The following is a 14097-nucleotide window of genomic DNA, read 5'->3' on the forward strand; positions in this document are numbered from 1 at the left end:
ATTCAGATATGGGGCTAATAAAGAACTGATTAAACTTTCTTATTCCTTCTGATTAGTTACTGTTTCATTTGCTGACAGATATATGCTCTACCATTTTGTATGACAATAATGACCCATCAAAATGAGGGCTCAATTAAACAAGGACCTGTACAAAATTAAAAAAAAAGGCTTTGCACCAAAGAGCTTACAGCCCATGTATGTGCTGAGTGCATAGTTAAACTGTACTGAACTGAAAGTATAATTGAACTAACAATAAACCTAGCTAGATTTGAGCTTTTATTGTATTTGGAAGGTATTTGCATAACAGTTTGGCATCATTATTGACTTCATTAATCACTCAAGACTTTTAAAAATTTTAATGTTGAAAAAAGTACTTTTTTTGCTAGGAAGAATAGTCTTAAACCCCAAGTATTTTAACTTTTTGGAATAAAAACTTTCTAGAAATAGGAAGAAAAAAATTCTCAGAGTGTTTTACTGCAAACCTCTCAAAACATGGCATTTTTTAAACAGGATGGTCTCTTTGATATCCTCAGTAGCCTGTCCTTTCCTTCCCATATGATTTGTCCACCAAAGAATAGCATCTGGGCATTTGTGAGTAGGAAGAATGAAAGCCCATGAGTCTGTCTTTCTGTTCTGGCCCTTTCCCTGTTTGGGAGAAGTTGGAAAGCCCTGGATAGCACACAGAACTGCTCTCTTCTGAATGAATCTGTCCACTCCTTTCAAAGCTTATGAGGTGGCAATGAAGAGTCCCTTGTCTAAGCTCTTGCACTGCAGGGCTGCCTCCTGCAATAGCCCCACTCTCATTGTTTTTATGCATGAACACTTGCCTCTTCTTCTCAGAACAACTCACTCATTTCATCTGAACATCTCTGGATTTCTATTTTAAGAGGATAACATTGGCATGGGACCTGATTTGAGGCCTTCCCGGTCTTTCCTCCTGCATAGATTGCATCTATTGCTACTGGACAGAAAAAAAAAAATAAATCCTTATTTAAATAAATTACTGTAATTGCTAGTCTGAAATGCTAATGTTTGGTGGCGTGACCTTTTCACATGCCAGAGCCGTTGATGCCTGGATATGACAATATGTCAGGATGCAGCCCTTTCTGTTCCAAGGTTTCCTGAACCAAAACAAACCAATTCGAAAATTAACAGGGCTGTGTGAAGCTGTGTGGTAGTTATGAATGGGATCTAATTACAGGAAGAACTCTTAGAAAGGTCTTGTGTGAGACATGAGGATCTTTAGGCACTGATTTGCATTAGTGATGAAGTATATCTTGTTTATCTGTTTGGATATTAGGTACCGACTAGTTTTGTCAAAGAGGAGCACTCAAAGAGATGAAATTAAGAATAATTAGAAAAAAAAACCAGGACGAGTCTGATTCTGTCTTCCAGAAAATGAAAACAGCTTCAGTTTTCTCTGGCGTCTGTCCAAGTATTAGTAACCACAAGGAGGTTACTTTCTGAAAAAGTCACTTTTTTGGCCATCTGCTTGTTGTTTCCAAACACAGAAGCTAGTGTACTAGGCTCACTGCAGGCCTGTGGGCCCTGTGTGCACAGGTATGTACACTTGAACATATCTGTCTTCATCTGCAACACCTGAAATAGACCAATATATCCTTTTATACATTTTGTTCATCAATAAGAGACCAAATTCAAATGAGTGGCAGGCTGTTAAGGAGTCCACATTCCCATTATTTACTTGTGCCACCACCTTTCTTCCCCTCATGATCTCCCAAGCCTCCCACATGTCCTTTCCTTCTTCATTTTTCACACTTCTCCATATCTCCTTCTTTTTTTTTTTCCATCAATGCAACACACTCCAAACCTCTTCACCTCTCCCTCTCCTCTTCCTGCTGCAACCTCCTCAGGTTCTCACATGTTCTCTAACCCCTACAGCAACGTTTTCCTCCTCCAACCTCATTCCTCATCCCTAATTAAATCATGCCAACCTTCCAAGCCACCTAAGTTATTTTCTCTACAGCTGTAGTTGTCCATACTGTCTGTATCTCCTACTTTGAGTTTTTCTAGTGATGGAGGGAAGATGTCCCTAGCCCACCTGGGAGCTGAGGGGTGTTGTGTGCTTCCCCATGAGGTACCTGAGCTCCCAGAGTGCCTGTCCCCTAAGGCAGGAGGGCTCAGGGCTGGGAGCAGGTGAGCCTTACACTGGCAGATTTTCCTCCTCCTGTTTCACGGGTAGGAGCACACAGAGTACACCCACAGAAAACAGGACATTTGAATTTGGATTTAAATCCCACAGACCTCAAGGATCCTGTCTCAGAGACTCCTTCCTCACTTTCAGGGCTCCTAAGCAGCTGTCTGCCAAGACCCCTGATGGGTGACAGTGCCAAACCAAACACCACAACTATCTTGCTTGCTTTTTAAAAAACAGAGGCTAGCTTATGAAGCTAAATTCTTTTTTTTTTCCAACAAACTTTCTTAATAAGAGCAGCATAAAAATATGTAAAGAAAAAGGACTTTATTTCTCAGATACAGCTTTATCCCTGCTCATCCTTCCCTTCCTCTCACATAATCTTCCACACGGATTCCTTATTGCCATAGCAATGCCTCACAGCTAAATATTTCCCCTTCCTCCAAAGCTGATTTTTTACTCTTCACAATTTATCGCCAATGATCCTAAACCATAAGCTCTTCTTTTTATCTTTCTCTATGTCAAAAGATTTCTGGTAACAAAACCACATTCTCAAGGATATTTTAGGAATGTATTTCTTCATCCTCCAACTATCTTTAATCAAATTACTGATGCAAATAACTGAGATAAATATGCTGGCTCTTTACTGACAAAATAATCTAGAAAATTGTAAATAAGCAAACTAAATCTGTGCTATATATGCAGCAAATATTCTCTCAGGATATCTTAAAAAAAGTGAAGGCATTTAGAAATATATCAAGATGATTCAGATGCCTTATTAAGTGTGTGTATCCTTTACATCTCTTCAAATATACATTACACACACACACACACATATAATGATATGTATTTATATAAGAGAACTTTGGAAGGGAAGGGCATGTTGCTGTGCATGTTCAAGAAATTTATAGTTCCAGGATTTTGAAGTAGGCTTCTCTATGAGACAAATTAATCAAATTCTATAACCTCTGTGGTTCTCCATATCTTTCTCTGAAGCATGCCATGTGGTTCTGGGCATTGTTAAGGTCTATTGGTCAAAATTGGACAAAATAGAAGCTAGTTTATAGATTACGGTGATTTCCATTTTCAAGGTATGCATGTCACTGCTAGCAGCATTAATTTAGGAGAGTTCTCTGTTTAAAGTTGAACTTCTGTTTAGAGAGTTGATTTGTTTACTCCTTTTCCCAAGTCAATTCATTGTTTTCCCCTTTCTTTGCGGCACCCCAATAAGGAGTAATCTCTTTACTTTTTTTTTTACTCTTAACACTGATGAAGTGTTAATAACTTCATCACTAAAAGCAAAGTGCAAAATTCAGTAGTCCAGGTTACTCTTAAGAATCACGGAACTGGCTCAGACAAAACAAGAAACTTTTGCCCCACTTTCTTGAAGAAAACTGAACTTGGACCTTTCCTGAGATTCAGTAAAAATTACTTAATCTGATTTTTTCTGTGCTACTACGGAGCCTTTCATCAGGAACTGAATGCAAATAAAAATGAAAACATTGAATTACCTTGACAAAGATCAGTCTCATTATCCAGCAAAAGGAGGCTATAAAAAGTTAGGTGAAGCTTGAGCAAAGAAACAGAAAATTTTGAATGATTTTAGAATAAACCTTGACGAATTCCTAGAAAATCAAAATTTGCATTAATTTTAAAAATTACGCAGGGACTGGGGGGAAGGGTAAATAATGATTTTTTTTCTCTCTCTTTTAGCTCAGAGATGAAAATAGCCACATGGGAAGAAAGCAAATTAAAAGGCTCTCTATCTTTTAATTTGTAATTAAAGAGGACATGTCCTTGTAGCATCCTTTAAAGATTCTAAGACTGACTGAAGTTGTCAGTATGTTTAAGAACTATCGCTATCTGTAGTCTCCAAATGGTATTTTTCTAGCAACCTGGATGTCATGAGAAGAGAGGAATACAACACAGCCAACACCACAATCAGTGGGGAGTTGCCATCTGATATTGTACAATGTGTATTGAGCTGTATTGAAAGTTAGATTGCTGATATAGCCAAACATTAACGCAGATTCAAGTTGCTCTTGAGAAAGAGGATGGAAAAGATGCAGCAGATAAACAAACCTAATGATATAATGATCTGGAGATAAGTGAACATACTGAGAATTTGAGAATATGCTCAGTAACAGGCATATTCTGAACTCTGTCAGTGATGCGATTCCCGACATATCAACATGTCTCAACTTCTCTCGGTCTATAGATCTCTGCTCTGGCAGAGTGTCCTCCCACATAACTTGTCTCCTTCACTGCAGCATTCTCAAATTGATGAGTCTGGGGAAATGTCTGTCACCATAGTGGGATTCATCTTGCAAGCATATATACCAAGCTAGGCATTGTAGATTTCCTCAATGAAAAGAAATATAGAGTGCTGTTCATCTAAGCAGATGAACTGTGCCCTCAAAAGCCTCTTCTTTACACTAATCATTCAGGACCCTGCAATGCCTTGCTCAGTTGCAGAGATGTGCAAACTAGTGCTGTAACGAGGGAAGATGAACACCATCAGTTTTTCTTGTGTAGCTTCTAGAATAAAGGACTATGGCCCTTTGATACAGTTTAAACAACCTTGGGTAAAAATAACATACTGAATGAGGATAGGAGTTGTGATAAGATAAAATTGCATTAAAGTTGAAATTAATATATATTGGAAAAATTAATTAAAATTCCAATTTAACATTTAAGCCAAACTCAGCATGTCTTCTCATGCTAGTTAGCCACAGTGAGACTCTTCTTCTGTCCATGACAAATGAGATTTTTCTGCCTCAACACCAAATTCCCTCTTCCTCAATCCATTTTTGCTCAGGCAAAGAAAGCCCGTGCAAATAGACTACATAGATTTAAGGGAGACTAGGTCTCATACTGTAATTAGTTGATTTCTATTTGTTAATTTATTTTCAAATTTAGTAGACTTCCAGGAGCCAGGGAGCGTGTTGCTAAAATTCTTACCCTAATTTCATTTTTCCGTTTCTGATAAGTGACATTTTTGCCTACTTAAGTAGTATCTCTCCAGAATTCAAATGGTGTCTTGAATCTAGCACAGAATTTTAAATCAACAGGCCTGCTCAAATACTTCAATTTAAGCATATAGTTTCTCAGTAAAATTGTGACCTCTCCAGCAGATCGAAATGATGCTCTTGGTCCTCATCCTCAAGAGACACCCAAGACTAGAAAACAAGCTGCATGTCTCAAAGCGTGAAAGACATGTTGACACAAAAATAAGCATGCCATTTTTATGAATACAAGTTATTTTCACAAAAATAGTGAATATAAAATTAATGATAGCTATTTTCCTCCAATATTCACTAATTTTGAAAATGAACTTCATGTTTGTGACCTACTCATGTTCATCTATTGTGAACCTTCTCAGAGACATGCTCTTTTAGGACAAATATTTTTTAAAATCAATTTAAAATATTTAGCTATTTCATCAAAGTGAATTTTGAACGTAATATTTTACTATATTCCTTGGAATTATTAAAGAATTTTTTGTGTAAGCAATGCAACTCTCAAAGAGAAAAAATACTGGATGAATTACGTAACTAATCAATATGGCATGAATTTCAAATCAAAAAAGAAAATGTTTTGAAATTAATTGCCACTAAGGTTCCAGGCTAGGAAAAATAATTCCAAACATGTAAACAGAAGAAATTTGAGGAGAAAAGTAAAAATCTGATGAATGAATATGATAAACTGAATTATTTACTCAGCTTTAGTTTCAGGAGTCTATACTGCATACAAATTCAGAAAATTTATTGATATTTACAACAAAGCAAAACAAATGACATTACCTTCTACCCCTAACCTGCCCTAAAAGGAGGGCTAGTAGCTTTTTATACACTTCCATTATAACTGTCTGATGAATGGACTTGTGGACAATAGGCAAGAGCTTCATAAGCAGTTCCATTAGCAAAATAATTTTCTGTCAGAACAGTATAAAAAAAACAGTACTGCCATGGAAAAAGAGACTGTGCACAGCAGAAACTGCATCTTTATGCTTCTATTTAGAGAGGAGTGATGTCCATGAGAATTACAATATATAAATAATAGAGAGAAATTAAACACAGATGTGATCAGTCTATGCTCCAGCTACCTAAGTTTGCATTACAAATCCAATATCAAAATAAGAGACTCAGTGGTATGTAAAAACTGCATTATTAGGGTACTAGGACATCCATACAAAGTAATCTTTGAAAAAAATTTTAGAAAGAAATGTCACTGAGTGAGCATGAATAGGGATTCTGTACACTCTAAAATACCATTTCAGCTAGCTATTCCACTGATATAAATGAAGTTACTTTGATTATAGGTATTATTCAAACATGTGTTTCCAAGATAGAACAGGCCTTGTTTGATGCTAAGCTTTAATAAGAATGACAATGATGTCTTGAGTACTTGGCAGCTTCACCAGCGCCTCATGATCTGATTGAATATCTCAGGGTAAAGGCTGTGAACATTTAGGGTTCATATCTTATTCACTCAGAAGTGGTTTCAGGTCACGTTATAGGAGAAGAAGTTGATTTATTTTGCATGACAACTATGAATTTTAACCAAAAGATGCATTAATAAAATAAAAAAGGCCTTTTCTCTCAAATCGCAAAGGCAATTATTTCCTCTTCCTGAGGTCTTTTCTTGCATTAGTTTTATGTTTGTACAGTGCAAACTGCTGTCTTCAAACGATACACAAGAGACCAGCAGCTGCTTATATTTCTCAGTCTTTCCTTTGACTTTGACACAGTTCTGAAATGAATGTGACTTTCTTTCGCTTTGCAATGCAGCTTCTATTCCCATTTTTGTCTAACTGCACTTCCTCATAACCAAGAGAAAGCAAATGGGAAATTTTAAGCTGACAGCTTTGCTCCCTGCAGTCAGTGATAGTAAAAGCCTGTGGAAATTTGTGACAAACTATGGTAACCCACATGAGGCACTTGGAAATCAGTTTCATCAAAGCTTGGCTAATTGTCAAATCAAAAATAAGTGATCAAAGATCTAAAAAAAATTACATTAGCAAGTATATAAATGTGATTTATGAACAATTAGACAAAGAGCATTTTCCCTCACAAGAAATTAATGGACAATCTTAGTGTTACCATCATTGCCATTGTTGAAAAGTACAGATGCCTAAAAATTAGCATTATAAACATGTATCCATTAAGTATAAATTTTTTGGGCCAATTTCTATTCCAAATCAATTCTGATCTTTCACCACCCTGTATAAAAGTCAGGCTGGAAAAAGCAGGAATATTAAATAGTTAAAACTAGCAATATATAATTTTAGATAACTTTTCCAGTGCTTTGATCTTAAATTGAATTCAGTTTGCCATCAAGATGGCATCAAGTTTTAATGTTGAATGAGAGGGTTACTGCTATCATAATTGTAAAGCACAGCGCTCTAATTTTTTGTGACTTACTGAATGCAAATCAGTAAAAACCAGAGGCTAGAATCACATGGGAGAGTGCTCATTTTCTTACAAGTAGTTATGCTTTAAACTTCCCATTTGTCCCCTTTCATTAAAAATACCTGAACAGCTTACAGGTTTAAAAGAAAAAAAAAAAGAGGGGCAGAAAGTCACTGGAAAACACAAGCTTTAATCAGGATATATTTTATGACCCAGCAATTCCTAGGGGTCTTTTAGATTTTGGAGGCTGTGAAGTGACATGTGTAAATGTCCCTCCCAGGGAAAGAGAAGCAAGCACTGACTGAGGTATTGACAGGTTTAAATGAAGTAGAAACACACTAAGAAACTCTGGCTACAACAAAAATGAGTATTGGTGAGCAGTGCATGCTGGGACATTAATGGTTTTCATTCACTGCTCATTCATGCAATAAGTATACTTTTAAGCACGGTGACTTGGGTCTGTAACAGCTCAGTTCTGAGCTAAAATACCATGAAATACTATCTGCTGATGTATAAGAGAGCTCTGGTAGAACTAGTCTTGTCTAGCCTTTCAGAGGGAATTATATTTTTATTTTCCAGATAGATCCAAATAGACCAATAGCATCTGATACTCTGATGATGGGAACAGAACTCAAATGTATTAAAATCAGCAAGATACAACTTTCTATCTATTTATATAGGCATTTTCTATATAAGTACATTAAAATAAACAATATAAATACATATTTTTTTTTCCTGCATGTTAATACTAACAGAAAGGCATTACTGCATTGTATATACACAAAAGCATTCATCTGTGTGTGGAGGTAAAGCACGTTTACAGAACTAGTCAGTGGCATTCATCTCAACCTAACTTCAAGTGGCTAAAAATTAGTCATCCAAGCCTTCAGCTAGTCAAATGAGGACTTCTTCTGCAGCAGTCCTTGGGGAGAAACAAGACCTTCCAGAGGACCATTCATCTTGCCTTAAAGATGATGAATGGCTTCCTATTGACGATAAAAGGAGCTCAGGGTGAGCTGCTTAGACTTTTACAACCAACCTTTAGAACTTTTGCTTAAAGTCAGGTGAATACAGTGCTAAGGCTCTGGTCTAATCTTTAATTCTACATTCTCTTATGTGAGGAGATTCAGGAGGTCAATAAATGCTATTATCTCAGGAAAGATGGGAAAGGAGATTCAGCTGTGGAGAATAAGATCCTACTAAAAAGCTCGGAAGGCATTTATTTTAATGGACATCAATTTGGTTTCTCCAGTCAAAATTCTAATATTTGCCCCTTGTCACAGAGACCACCTGGGGACGGTTTGGGAATGATCTGACTATCTGTGGAGTACTAGTTCTGCTTGTTGCTGAAAAACAACAAACTTGATTCCTAATCTATTCTAGCTTTTATTTTCCACTATGAGGTCTATTTTCCACTTTGGTTGCTCAGCATGCAAACAGCTTCTGCAGGGAAAACAGATCTTTTAAGTTGGTCAGTAAAAGAAGAATGGGACAGATGACTGGGGAACCATCTTAAAGGCTGCACAGCCTAGGAAAACTGGTAGGTAACTTGTGTACTTAACAATTTTTTTAAATATATGTCTTATGGAAGGAGGGAAATACAAGTAAAGAAAAGCAAAAAGGGGCTTAGATAAACAGAATATTTACAAAGCAAAGACATTCAGGGTAATACTTCTGTGAGCTAAATTTACCCATAAATAGGCAATTGCTCTTACAGCAGAAAATCAGAAAGGAAAATTCTCGTTTACTTCGATCAAATCTAAAATTAGGACCCCTCTTGGGGATTTTTTGGTGCCTTTTACATTCATTGTTGTCATGCTGTTGCAGTGTTTCATCAAATCTAAAGGCTAGGCATTTTCTCTGAATATTTTGGGACTATTACACTGAACAATTAATAAAGCTTCCAGAGAAAAGGAATGGCTGACAATTTGTCTCCAATACCCAAATGCCTAAGGCCAGAGGAAGTGGACCTTAATTTGAACCAGGGTTATGGTTATCTTGGTTTATTTAAAGCAGCCAATATGCTCATCCAGCGGTGAGCCAGAGAACAGACGAAAAGGACTTCAAAGCCAAATTTTACACTACTGTTTCTGATGTTGACAGTGTCCTGGTATATAACTGGGGTCCTCCAATATAACTGAGGTCAAGGTGTGCGTGTGTTTGTGCTTCCATATGCACATGTAGGTGAGCGCATAACAGAGGAAAAAAAAATGTTTTCCATGGAGTCAAATAAGGAAAATTATTTCATTACCTGGAAAAGAAGATAAAGCAACCCTCATCACCTTCTTGCCTTGACCTTCAGCTGTCTTGTGGATTTCTTTTTTTCAATACACTCTTAAAAAATATTTCTATTTCTCTGGAGATCGTTTTTACCCCTTGGCCAAGGAAAAGCATTGTAAATACTAGTGTTTCAGGCAGGAGTAAATTATAGCCATCCATCTCAGGAAGAAAGCACATGGCACAGGGTTGCAGATGTCTTTCCTCCACAGTACCTCTCCTCAGTATGAATGTTACAAAGAGTTCAAAGCACTTGGCTTATTTTTTTCCTTTAAATTGTATTTCAAATTAATAGGAACTCCCATTCTCTCTTCCAAATACAGAATGAACACCTAAATCAGAGGCCAAAATGGCAGTGGTCATAATGTAACCACCAGCGAAGTAAGAAGGAAGTCACACTTTTAAGCATGGTTTCACATATTGTATACGATGGATGTTGAATATGATAAATGAAGCAGCTAGTTACAGGGGCAATATTAAAATTCTTGTTTGATTTTATTTATTTTTTAAGAGATTGTTAAACATTTCTTTTTCAGTCACATCCTTAAAACACACACAGAGACACAATTTGTTCTTAGATCTAAACTTGCTACCTAAATTATTAAATTATCTTCATATGAAAAGTTTGTCTTTAGGAAATCCAGGAGCTGATTTGATGATTCTCGGTTTTGGTTTTATTTTTCAAAATTATATTCCATTATAAAAGGAATAGCCACTTACAATGAAATATTGTGGGTTTATGTACTGTATAACCACCTTGTTAGTCACATACACAGGGAGGTCAGGTTTTATGTTCAGGTTTTATTAGGGCAGTCTTGCTCTTTCTATGATGCATTTTAAAGATTCTTGTAACTTGGTAGGAAGATTTTCAGACCCATTGCTGTTGGAACTTTGGACTGTCTTTTTTTTTTTTTTTTTTTTTTTTTGTGAGAGAACAGTTAATTTCTCTGACCCAAAACTTCTTGTGAGAATGTGGTCTCTGAGAAAAGCAATTGCTGAAAACTGTTTATAACTCCGCATTCCATTACTTTTGAAAATATCAGAAAGAGAGACTACAAACACTCAGAGCAAGCAATATGATCAATGATTACTGCTTATTTGAGGACACAACCTTACATCTAAATTCCTCAGCCTCTCCTTCCCCATTTTCTGGTTTTCCAGTATGTCAAATATTTCACTTTATATACAGGCTTGGGTAAGGTCAACAATGCAAAGTAAAAAATGACAGACTAAAACTATTAGTTTATTATCTTCAGTTGCCTCAATGAATATTTGATTTTATTTGCAAAATGAAAGATTTCTTATAATAGACTGAGAAGTACTCATCCCAGTATAGCTTATAGCTTGGCTGTAAGGATATCAAGATGTAAGGATGGCCAAGCAAGGCTTTGAAATTAATTTCTCTGCATCACATCTAACCACTATTTCTTGGGATACCCTCTCACTTTTTATGACTACACAGAAAGAAAGGATTTGTTGGTCCTTGGTTATAGCGTGGCACTGCCCAGGAGAGACTGAGTGGGTGGCTCAGGCTTAGAGAAGAGATCAGGCCTTCCATGTTCCCAGCTGTGAAAGTAGGATGCCCTTCATTTCCTTGGCTCCACAACAGCTAATCTGAAAATGCTGAAAACTCTGGCTGAAATGTGGGTCTCAGAATTTCCCAGCCTCGTATGATGAAGCTGAAGACCCTGAGCATGCCTGTGGTTCGACACCATGGGTGAGATGAAGCTCTGACCTCCACAACTCTGGTTCAGCTTTTACTACCATCTTCCTGAGACATCTGGGAGGATTCACAGTCAGCCATGGCTGGTCTGGTCCCTCAGAGCCTGGGTCGTGGCAGTCAGCTGCTAAAATACCACACGACCTCTTGCTCGCACCCCCTCCTCCCCACAGTAGGATGGGCAGGAGAATTAGGAGCAAAAGAAAAGCAAAACTGATGGGTTTGGATAAAAGCAGTTTAGCAGAACAGCAAAGGAAGAGAAAATGGGGGGGGGAACCCCAATAACAGAATATACTAAGCATGTGATTCACAGTACAATAGCTCACCTCTCCTTGATGCAGTCTCCACTTTATATACTGAGCATGACATCACATGGTATGGAATACCCCTTTGTCTAATTTGGGTAAGCCATCCCAGCTGTTGGCTAATTGGTAAGCTATACCAGCTATGTCCCCTCCCACATTCCTGTGAAAATTAACTCTATGCTAGTGGGAACCAGTACATTGGGCAATAATTTATATGTGAAATCTACTGGTGGGGAGTGAATGGATGGAATCTTCTGAACATTTCTAAGCATTTATTTTCAACTGTTGTCTGTGCAAATATCTAATATTCTATTTTTCTGTCCACAAAAACATTGGAAATTATATAAGAAATGAAATAGTAATTTTCAGCAAGCTGAACTCTTGACTTCATTCCACGAGGAACTGAAATAATAGTTTTGCCAAGTAAAACACAATGCACAAAACCATGGTATTACTGAATCAGAAGAAAAAAAATCTCTTACTTACTATGAAGTAAAGTTACCACTAATTTCTAGTCAGCTTCTAGTCTACTTCTTGTTTAATGAATTTCCCCATGGATGAGCGCTTCTAGGTTTCTTACTAAAAACAGATTGCATGATTGATGGGCAGGACACAATCTAGTGTTGTATACCCATGCAACTTCTCCTCCGCAAATAACTATTCGAATCCAGATTTTCTTTCCGGTAACTGCTTGTAATGAAAAACTCATCATATTACCTAAGATCCTGTAAAAAACATCATGAGATTTTATCTTGAGAAGCTTTTGCATTTCTGCTCTCTGTTAACTGATGGAAAATCTGGCTGTTCTTTGAAATTTGGCGTGAAAAATCCCTTGTTGTTAAAGAAGTGCTACACCTTTGTCCCATATTGTTTCACCAAGCATTCACAGGTGAAAGATGCTGAAAAATGACATGACTTTTTCACTTTCCTTACTAGTAAGATAAATTAAAATAATAAAAATATCAGCATGATGACAAACTAACAACTGAATATGAATGTTCTAAAAACTTAGATGCTGTCACTGTCAAAGCAGCTGCAACTACAAGGCTAAATTGGGACAAAACCACCAGATTCCCACATCATCTGAACTACTTATGCAAGGAAAAGGTTGATAAAAGCAGATTGCTTCTCCACTCCAATTTATTTTCTTTTCTTTCTTTTCCGTCTAGTAAGTGGGTCATTGATCCCGTTAGATACCTTCAGGACATTTTGTGAACAACAGGGGTTTTTTTCCCCTCAATTCCTAGGAAAGAAAATGGGAGACTATTCAAACAGGCTGTTTTGTCCAATTCTCCAGATCCAGCAATTGGCTCAAAGAGTTTGTTTCATCTTCCATTAGTATTGAATCCCACAACTTGAATGACAGAAGTCTATTTTGAAGGCTAAGTATTCAAATTCTACTGGTGGCAGACTTCAAAAATATGTAAGAGTTAAAGTATATACAGAATTGTAAGATATACTCTCTGCATTAATCTTATATGGATTAAGAAAGAAACTTATTTTAAATGGTAAACTCAAGCACACAAATTTCAATAAATAAAATAACTGAAACTTCCAAACAGTCTCCTATTTTGTTGTGATCATGTTTGATGATACATTATTTAATTACTCAACACTGTTTTTCCACAAGATAAGTTCTCCTGTAGTACAGGGGGTACAAGGTGTTCAGGGTTATGCAATTAGTGAATGATGCCATTTCTCTTATTTCTGCCTTATTTTTGATCATGTACTTCATTAGAAAATAGTAAATTAAATGAAGCAAAAAAAAAAAAAGACTTTTTTTTTGGCTAGACTTGCTGAATGCCACATAGGATACTTTCATTTTACTCTATTTTCTGTGGCAAAATTAAGGATTCCTAGAAGATAATTTCCCACCTTCTTTGACAGATGTTGTTATGTTCCTTCCTTTATTTCGAGGTGTTCAAGTTGCTTTGCAGAAGTGCCGAACATCCTTGAATATTGCTGAAGTTTTCCTAAAAATACACCCTGATTATCTATACAGTGAATTATTTCTACAGAAAATGTGACATATGTTTGCTGTCTTTTGAGGTAGTTATACAGCTAGAAAAGAAAAGAGCCAAACTCATATTTTAAAAGACTTGCCAAGCATAACTTGGAAACCTCTTAAAGTTGTGTGGTCCCTGAAATATTCCTGTATTTATGCTGTGTACTTGACTCAGTTGTTCTGTACGAGTGACATCAACCAAGAGACAGAGTGCCCAGAAGTAGTCT

At 36.7% G+C, this 14097-nt stretch overlaps 1 protein-coding gene across 2 annotated transcripts in view; it reads right to left on the minus strand.

Annotated features, from left to right (window-relative positions):
• DSCAM (DS cell adhesion molecule) overlaps positions 1–14097 on the minus strand; it is a 401860-nt gene that overhangs the window by 116759 nt on the left and 271004 nt on the right. The window lies entirely within an intron of this gene.

This window comes from Chlamydotis macqueenii, chromosome 1 (assembly GCF_036417535.1).
Source record: "Chlamydotis macqueenii isolate bChlMac1 chromosome 1, bChlMac1.mat, whole genome shotgun sequence".
In the NCBI taxonomy this organism is placed as follows: Eukaryota; Metazoa; Chordata; class Aves; order Otidiformes; family Otididae; genus Chlamydotis; species Chlamydotis macqueenii.